Source organism: Peromyscus maniculatus, chromosome 5, assembly GCF_049852395.1.
Source record: "Peromyscus maniculatus bairdii isolate BWxNUB_F1_BW_parent chromosome 5, HU_Pman_BW_mat_3.1, whole genome shotgun sequence".
NCBI lineage: Eukaryota > Metazoa > Chordata > Mammalia > Rodentia > Cricetidae > Peromyscus > Peromyscus maniculatus.
Window position 1 is genome coordinate 126,512,914 of NC_134856.1, and position 9,384 is coordinate 126,522,297.

A 9,384-nucleotide genomic window follows, 5' to 3' on the forward strand; every position below is an offset into this window, starting at 1 on the left:
ATTTGTTGGAAGTCTGTCCTAATCCCAAACCAAAATTCATTTAATCATTTCTTTTTTAGGAGAGTCAAGTCATCCACTCAAACAGCATTTGAAACTCAAACATTTTAACACAACACAATCCAAAAGGTACTAATTTGATATTTACATGACAGAGAGAAAATATTAAAACTCTTGCTTTCCTTAATGAAGCCATTATGTTTTTATAGAAGCAGAAAAATGTCCATGGACATAATAAATATTGCATTTGATAACAAATAACAGTCTGGATCAGAGTCTAGACGTCCAGGCACACTGACACTGTGTGGTGTGTCGCCATGAGGAATGTGAAGAGTATCTGTTGTGTGTTCAGAACCAGCTGCAGTGAAGCCTTGTGAGGCAACAGTGGTTGTTTCAGTGAAAAATGTCCCACATTGGTGGTGCTGTCACGAGGGACAACTTTGAGGGCTGTCGACCTACTTCCTTGTTCTCTCTGCTTCAAGCTTACATTTGAAGATGGGAGCTCTCAGCTTCCTGTTCTAGCCACTGATCCCTGCCACACCTCCCTGGTCAAGAGAGACTCATCCGTCTGGAGCTGAAAGCCCAGGTAAACTCTTTCTTCCATAAGTTGCCTTGGTCATGGTTTATCACAGCAGTATCATAGTAACTAACCCAGGAACCCAGGAACACACTTCCAGAAATACCTTGGATTCACTGTGCATGTGAGTTTGAATTAACTTTTGGTTGCTGTGCGTTTGGAAATTATTGCTCCTGCCAAGTATTTTCACAGCTCCCATATTCAGTTATGAGACCCTCTGTGGCGTTGCAGCCCATAGTTTAAAAAGCTGTGACTGAAATAAAGAAGCAGGTTAGAGGCATGGAAGGGTTCTAGTGCAGGAAGCCGAGAATGGCAAAGAGGGGACTCTCTCTGCCCAGCTTGATTCATCATCCACCGAGGCCTTGTGCAGCTTTGAAAAGCTGGCAGCATGAAGGAAAGCTCACCCAGAGAGGAATGACCAGCCCCCAGAAAACTGACTTTCTGTCCATATCATTGGGAATGGGAAGGGAAAGGAGGTACAGCAATTAAAGGCACCAATGCTCTTCTCTTCGTGACCTCAAAATCCAATTACGGGTATGCAAGTCGAATATATGACCACTGATTTGCTTTGCCATAAAAAGAAAGGAAAAAAAAAAACAGCAAAAGAGTTAGGAGGAACCTCAAAAATATAAGCATCTGTGTGTTTATTTTATAAGTGGGCTGTTGGACTGCCGGGGATTGGCGGGACCCAAAGAGAAAACTCCAGTTATACAAGGCAGCTTAGAGGCAGGCAGGAAATCCAACGAGAGACACAGGAAAGAAAAAGGCAGGGTCTAGGGAGATGCCACCTACCACCCAAGGAACAACAAGATGCCAGCAGACTGGCAACACCATGGCCATGTGGCAACATATAGATGAATAGAAATGGTTTAAGATGAAAGAGCTAGCTAGCAGAAGCCTTCCACAGGCCATACAGTTTGTAAATAAGATTAAGCCTCTGAATGATTATTTTATAAGCAGCTGAGGGAATACAGGGGCCAGACAGGACCCAAGCAATGCAGGGCTGGGCAGGACGTGAGAAACTTCCAGTTACATTTGGCACCCAACATAAGGCACAAACTCATGACCCTAGGATAAGAGTCTTACGCTCTACCAATTGAGCTAGCCAGGCATGAGACTCTTAATCTCAGGGTCCTGGGCTTGTGCCCCACGTTGGGTGTCACGTGTTACAATCAATCCACATGAGTCTATTAAATGGGTAACAGAATTTACTAATATATAAATTGAGGAAATACACTCACAAATAACAGAGTAGACAGCAGAAGTCAACCCCTGATCTGACCAGGAGCGAATCCACCTCACAGGCAGGAACAGGGAGCAGGGGCATGTGACACTTCTTCAACTCCTTATAAGAGGTCATATTCTACAGCAAGAAGCACTGCCTCCTTTGGGCTGTATAGCCCAAGGTCATTGGTGGAGTAAATACCACTACTACAAAGTTTAAAATAAAATAATAAAAATAAACATTAAAAGATAGCTTTTAATATTATTTGTGGTTATTTTTTAATATCACATAGAGATATAAGCAAATATTTAGCACCCCTGAAGTATTGATACTATATGTTTTAATCTTAATGACATATACAAAAATTATAATGGGAAAATATAATTTTTTATTTTTATGGGGTGATCTAATTGATCTCATAATATGTCACTTGGAATGGCAAATCCTGTCAGTCATCCTCCAGCAAGACTTGTCCCTGAAGAGAACTGAATGTCACTTAAGAGAGCTGACAAGCAAGGCCCATAACACATGTGAACAATTTAAAGTGAAACTATCACCTTACCATAGTCCATTTTCTCTGTTATCTTGCCTGAGTTTTCTTTCCATATTTTGCCTGTATGCACCATTTTAGACTTGCAGTTTTTCAAAGAAACATTCACAGCTTGATGAGATCTTAAAAAAAATACATTTGAAGCTGGTTAAAAACAACTACAATCTGAAAAAAACCTCTTGTTGTCTAAAGTGGGACTGAAAACTGGGAGAAGAATTTTATTATTCTCAAAGTACCCAGAAATGTTAAGACTTGTTTATTTTATATAGACCATGATCCTAAAATCTAAAAACTGCCCTGAGCAATCTGTCAGTGACAAATTAAAGTATCTCTTCCTGATGACAAGAAGACTGAAGCGATCCAACCGACATCTTGTTTCCCTGAGTAGGTATTTGTCCTAATCTGTTATAGTCTAGCTAATTATAGCTTTGTATTACAAGACCTTCCATCTAAATCAGGCCCCAAGATAAACAGATTTGCTATTTGTCTTCCTGTATATATCTAACTCAACTGATGAGTTATTAATAGTTTTTTTCCCAAAGTCAATAATACGTATTTGAGAAATGCAGTTAAGTTAAAAACTGTGTATTGGTGTGTACAAAGTCTCAACCTTCCTGAATAAAATTAAAAACCTGATCATTCCAAGATGGAAAATAAAAGGTAAACACTCCTGAGTTTGAGTAGTTGGGTTTCTCACCTCACTCTGGAATGATACTCTAGATTTCAGGGCATGGCTCCCCACACTTGAAATTCCAGCACTTGAGAGGTGGAGGCAGGAAGATTAGGAGTTGGAGTCACATTCAGCTACATAGCAAGTTCAAGACAGCCTGGGCTACAGGAGACTGGGTCAGAAACAGAAACAGAAAGGGAAGAGTGTGGAAGGGAAGGGGGAGGGGAGGGGAGAGGAGCAAAGGGAAGGGATTGAAGGGAGGGAAAGACAGACTCTTTTGGGGTTACTTTTACTGCCCCACACAAGCCTTCACAGATTTCTACTTACTTTAAAACTCATCAGTACCCTAAAGTCAACACAATGATATAAAATCAATTAGCTATTGGCCTAAGTTTTTTACCAAAGTCAAAGGAATAACCAAATGTAACCCAGTGGGTCAGTCAGTGTAAGATTTGATTTCCTCTTTGAGCACCAAGGAGCCTATCTGGCCTGACTTTTGATGGGCAGCAGCTTCATGCCAACAACCAAGGGACTGTGCTTAGACTCCTGTCCCTCTAGAAGGCGGGAGCCATGGAAGAGCAGGATTTCCGGTTGCGGCCAATCTGGAAAACATCCCTAACCCACAGTGGATCACCACTGTGTCCTTGGGCTCTGAAGCTATGACATCTGTCATGGAGGAAAACATAGATGACGGCTCCAGATCCATCAGTGAAAGTAGGAAGGGACCAGGCCACCTCTCCTTAGCAGAGATGCTGAGGAACTCCTCCCTAAGCCTGTCCTGAACGAAGTGAGAAAAGAGAGAAGGAGCAGAGAGAGAAGAATGGGAAATTGCCAGGGAGAGAGGAGACCGTTGATTACAAATCAATTTCAAATAGTTACAATTCCATACAACGCAGCAAGGACACAATGTTGAACAACAGCAGTGGGTAAAGTTCTCAACCACGTGGTACACACTTTGACAATGTCAGCAGCAAGGAGTAAGCTGGGCAGAGATGGTGTAATTGAAATTTAATAAGAAGTTGCCTCTGTTATGATTTATTATTACGCAGGGGGCACCAAGGGTATCCCACACATGCAGAGAAACATGCTGGCATGCTGGGCAGATGCAGCCACAGGCTGGCAGACAACCCACACCATGAGGGCATGGCGACAAGTCGGTGGGTGGACATACACAACCCAGACGCTACATCCGAGTGGAGAGTTTATTCTGATAGAGAGATGAAGAGGTAGAAAGACATAAAGAGGAAGACAGAGAGAGAGAGAAAGGGAGAAGGGGGTGTTGATGGGTGCATACCTCGTGGGAGTGGAGGGAGAGAAGAGAGAAAAAAAATGGAGTTTTTCCTTAAGAAGAGGCTTCAATGTCAGGCCACAGGGTGGTGCCAAGGGATGGGATCAGAATATTAACAGTTAGTATTTGATTTAAAAAAAAAGTGGGGAGGGGGGCTAGAGGGATGGTTTAGCCACTAAGAGCATGTATTACTTTAGCAGAGGACCCCAATTCAGTTCCCAACACCTATATTAGGCTGCAGCTCCAGAGCATTTGGTGACCTTCTGGTCTCTGAGAACACACACACACACACACACTTAAAAAAATAATTAAATAATTTTAAAAATTGAGAAAACATAATAGCTTGGATTTGTGTGTTTATATGCGTGTGGTTATTCTTTGTGGTTATAATTTTTCTAATATTCATAAAATTACATTTGGATTTGGAACTCAACACCTCAAGTTCATTTTGATGTGTTTCCACAAATTATCATATATCACTTACTTATGTCACAATCAATATTTATTTTTTATTCTCTCTCTCTCTCTCTGGGGGAGGGGGGCAAGGAGGCAGTATACATGTTCCACAACATGCATGTAGAGGTCTGAGAACAACTTGCAGAAGTCAGTTCTCTCCTTCCACCATGGAGATCCTGGGGATTGAACTCACATCATCAAGCCTAGCAGCAAGCACTTTATCTACACTGAACCCTCTCACTGACCCCACAGTGAATATTTAGAGCACAGTATATGCAGACTGCAACATCAAAGCATCAAGTTTAAACAGAAAAGTCCTAATCAAATGACAGCTACTTTATTTTTCTCTGTGTACTGTTCTTTTTCAAGTAATCCATCACGAAAAGTAACTATCTTAGTAACTAGAAAGAAGAAAAAAATAATTTAAACAGCTATCCAATTAGGACAATGCCACTTCAGATCTCCCAGTTTTTAATACAGGGATTCTCCCTCTGCCCCTTTCTGCTTTAAGTCAGTTCAGGAAATGAGATGCTGTGCTTTGATAGTAGGCATGGATCAAATTAAACTACTGGATTTCATGAGGCTAATATTTCAAATTAGAGATTTCAGCTCACTCAACTTGTTCTAACACACTTATGCCTGATGAAGCGTTACTTATGTGAATAATTAGCCTGAATAATGTGTGAAAGCCAGGGACAGCTTTCAAGGCAGTAGCTGACTCTTCTTCCTCTGATGATCTTACACATAAATGTGGAGAGCGTGAGGAGGGTGTGGCAGGTGATGGAGCCACATCTCCTCCCCAGGACCTCTCCTGCGACCCAGTACAGAACTACTGCAGCCTGGCATGCTGTCATGAGAGTATAATGAGCAAAAACAGATGCCCAGCCATGTTGAGCAGGCCACATGCTCAGCTACGAGAGTTCGTGTGGCGATAACCATTGCACTACCATTGCGATCTAGCCTATGGGACACAGAAAAAACCTATGCCTGGGTCTATTGGAGCAGCCAGGACTGTAGTGAGTTAAGCAGTTCTGTCACTTTGATAGAGTTTTTGTTTTTAATAATCTACATTCATACAGGCAACCTTTTTACTGTGCTAAGTATAATGCTTTATTCTTTTGGTTTGGGGGGGGGCCGGCAGGGTCTCACTCTGTAGCCCAGGCTGGACAGAATTTGGAGTCCAGATTGGCCTCAAATTGATGGCAGCCTCCCTGCCTCAGGCCCCTGGGTACTAGGAATTACTGGCAGGAGCCTTTGTGCCCTACTTGAGAGCAAAGAAAAGCAGACAAGAGCATGGAGTGTCTCCCTGGCTCCAACCACGGCTCAATCTGACTTACTTCCCACCTCCAGCCCTGGATATTCAGAGTCTCTTATTTTGGAGCTAGACTCAGCTGGGGCTTGAAACTGGCTCCAGACGCTCCGTAGCATTAGCAGATGGTGGAATCTTCCAGGAAGCAGTTCTACTCTGGGTTTGCTATTCCCTAACTGAGTCTTTTAAACATAATGTGCTTTCTCACTCGGCTTCCCCATTTCTTAACCAGTCTCTGTCTTATCACGAGGAAGAAATGGCAGGAGGGAAGAGGGAGGGCACAGCCTTCCAGTGCGTGCACACCAGAAGCCTGGATTCTTTTCTTCCCATTAGGATTGTTTCCCTTTACCATGCCACCTGCTTTTACCTTTTTTTTTTTGGGGGGGGGGGGGCGGGGGGACTTGTTTGCTTGTTTGGTTGGGCAGTTTTCTGTGTGTGTTTTCCGCATGTCTGCTCACATGCAGAGACCAGGAGTTGACAGTAGGTATCTATATCACTCGTCACCATTTTAAACATTTTATTTTTATTTTCTGATTAGCAGAGTCTCTTACTGAACCTGGAGTTTACTGATTGGCTAAACTTTCAGGGTGGCCAGTGAGCCCCTGGGATCCTCCCCTCTTCTCCTCCCAACACTGGGTTTACAAACACGTACTACCATGCCCTGCTTTTTAGGTGGTGCTAGGATTCTGAACTTAGGTCCTCATGCTTCCTCAGCAAGCACTTTATACATTTGTTTTCGTTTTCTAGATAGAGTCTGACTATGTAGCCCAGGCTGGCCTCAAACTCATGATCTACTTACCTTAGCCTCCTAAGTGCTGGGATTCCTGTCCTGTGTGTATGTGTGCCACCACACCCAGCTCATAGTTTTCTATTTATTTATTTACTTACTTACTTATTTGGTACAGTCTTTAATCAAGGCTGTCCTCAAACTCCCTCCTTAACCTACAATAACCTTGAGCTTCTGATTCTTCTGTATCTACCTCTCCCCTACACCCGCGTGCTGCTGGGACTGCTAGCCTGGTGGCACACTGTTGCCCTCACGCAGTCTGTGGTGTTAGCGGTTAAAGCCAAGAAGGCTTTGTATATATTAGGCAAGTACTGGATCAACTGAGCTACGATCACAGTCTTTTACCTTTGTGCTGTTAAAACCACTTCTTTTCTTTAGTCTTATCTGGTGATTCTTTAAAAAAAAAAAAACACTTGTTATATCTTAGCGTTCATATGTGTAACATGCAGAGGTCAGAGGACAACCTGTGGGAGTTGTATGGGTCATGGGATCAAATTCAGGTCATCAGATTTGGTGGCAAGTGCCTTTACCTACAGAGCCATTTCACCTGCCCTTATCAGGTGCTACTTGGTTTTAAAATGATAAGATCTTTACTGCGGATCCCAGAAAAGGAACTCAATGGATATGGATTAGATAGATACCCCCTGTCGATCTTAACCAGCTGTTTCGTAAGTAAATGATGGTTGTTAAATTTTTCTTAATTAAAAAAATTTAAACCTGACAGACATTTCCTGTGCTTCTACAAATTATTTAGCTGCTCATATTAAAAATATAAGTATAGAATCATTTCTCTGAAAAAAAAATTTAAAAAAATCCCTGCCCAAACCCAAAGGAAGACAGTTTCAAAGACAGCTGCTCCACAAAAATAGCAATGCTTTTGTTTTATTTTCTTGTCTTGTTTTTATTTATTTTGTTTGGGTTTTTGTTTTGTTTTTGTTCTTCCTCAGCTCTTTTCTACTCATTTCCACTTCTGGTCCATCCTTTCAGTTTCTAGGGGTTCCCCAAATCTGTCCCCTAAATTCCCCTTTTCTTAAGCTAGCTAGCTTTGGTTTTGGCCTTTCAAAAATATTAACCAATATAACCAGTTTCCATATGACCTCCTCTCCTTGTGCTGAACATTCACGTGATGGAGCAGAGATTAGATAATGATAATCTAAATGTTATCTCCCGGGTACATTTCCCAAATCTGCCACCTGGAATGCAGGGAGCAAGCAGCAGAATGAAGCCACGGATGCAAGCGTCCGACTTTGCTGGAATACGTTTGCCCCAAATTGGCTTAAACCAAGGGCTATGTTAAGATTCATCCCTTCTTCTTTGATGCTCTCCACATCTCAGAAATAAGTATAATTGAGCCCAAGTATGAGGTGCGCTGCCAGCTTGAGCTATATAGCAAGACGTTGTCTTAAATACACAGCAAGCAAACGGCCCCTGGGACAGAGATACAGTCATTGGCAGGCAGGGATGGCGAGATTGCTTCACAGGGATGCTGAAGAAAGTCTAGTTCCTATTAGCATCTAGTCTCTATTCTACTGTGAGGACACCGGGCTTCAGAGAGACGAAGTTTTCCAAGGATTCAAGGCTGAAACCCACATCTGGCTTATCTTATGAACTAGTGGTTCTCAGCCTTCCTAATGCTGCAACCCTTTAATACAGTTCCTCATGATGTGGTGACCCCCAACCATAAAATTAAGTTCATTGCTACTTCATAACTGTAATTTTGCTACTATTATGAATCATAATGTAAATACCTGTGTTTTCTGATGGTCTTAGGTGACACCCCTGTGAAAGGGTCCTTTGACTCTCAACTGGTTGCGACCCACAAGTTGAGAAGCACTGTTACAAACCAAAAAGGCAGACACAGTGATTGTATAGACCAAGAGAAACAGGTAGTGAAGACATGTAAGACCAGTGATCTCTTCTATTGAGACTAACTCCCCACCCCCGCCACGCTAGGTCCTCAGGTGAGGCCCTTACCTTTAAGATGGAGTAACATCTGGCTGTCCCAGAGAAAAGACAGAGAAAGTATCAGGTGTATAGTGAGCGAATTCGATGATAGGATGGGTAACACAATGGAGGCCCCAGCACTCGGTTAGGTGTTTCGGTTTCGCAGAACCCACGCATTAAAAACCCTTGGCACGCGTTAATGTAAGAATGGTGCTATCGGATCAAGCTACCCAGCTTATTACTGGTCAACTGCAAAAACTTTTCTGCTCAAATTGTGCGTGTTACAAACCTCAGTGGCAAATCCCGGGCGGAAAGCCTTAACTTTAGGCTCCCGCTTGCCGGCTTCCCTCTTGGCTCTCACAAACCACCTGGTTACTGGAGTGGGAGTCGTGAGAACAGTGGCATCGCGGGAGCGTTTGCTCATGGACCTCTAAAGCCGGGACAGAAAGGCGTCCCTTGGAGCTGCAGGCGACAGCGGGCTAGGAGGAGCGTCGCCCAGCGGCAGAGGCCGTGACGGTACAGGGGTGGGGGTAGGGGCTCCCACCTCCCGCAGCTCTACAGGCGGTGCCGGGAGGCGGGGC

At 43.2% G+C, this 9,384-nt stretch overlaps 1 long non-coding RNA gene across 1 annotated transcript; it reads right to left on the reverse strand.

Annotated features, from left to right (window-relative positions):
* Window positions 1-2,164: 2,164 nt before the first annotated feature.
* LOC121829603 (uncharacterized) lies at window positions 2,165-9,345 on the reverse strand. The gene is made up of 3 exons (XR_013051619.1): window positions 8,834-9,345; window positions 8,608-8,692; window positions 2,165-2,471 (listed from the first exon to the last, which is right to left on the reverse strand). It is a non-coding gene; the product is annotated as an uncharacterized LOC121829603 (long non-coding RNA).
* Window positions 9,346-9,384: the final 39 nt, after the last annotated feature.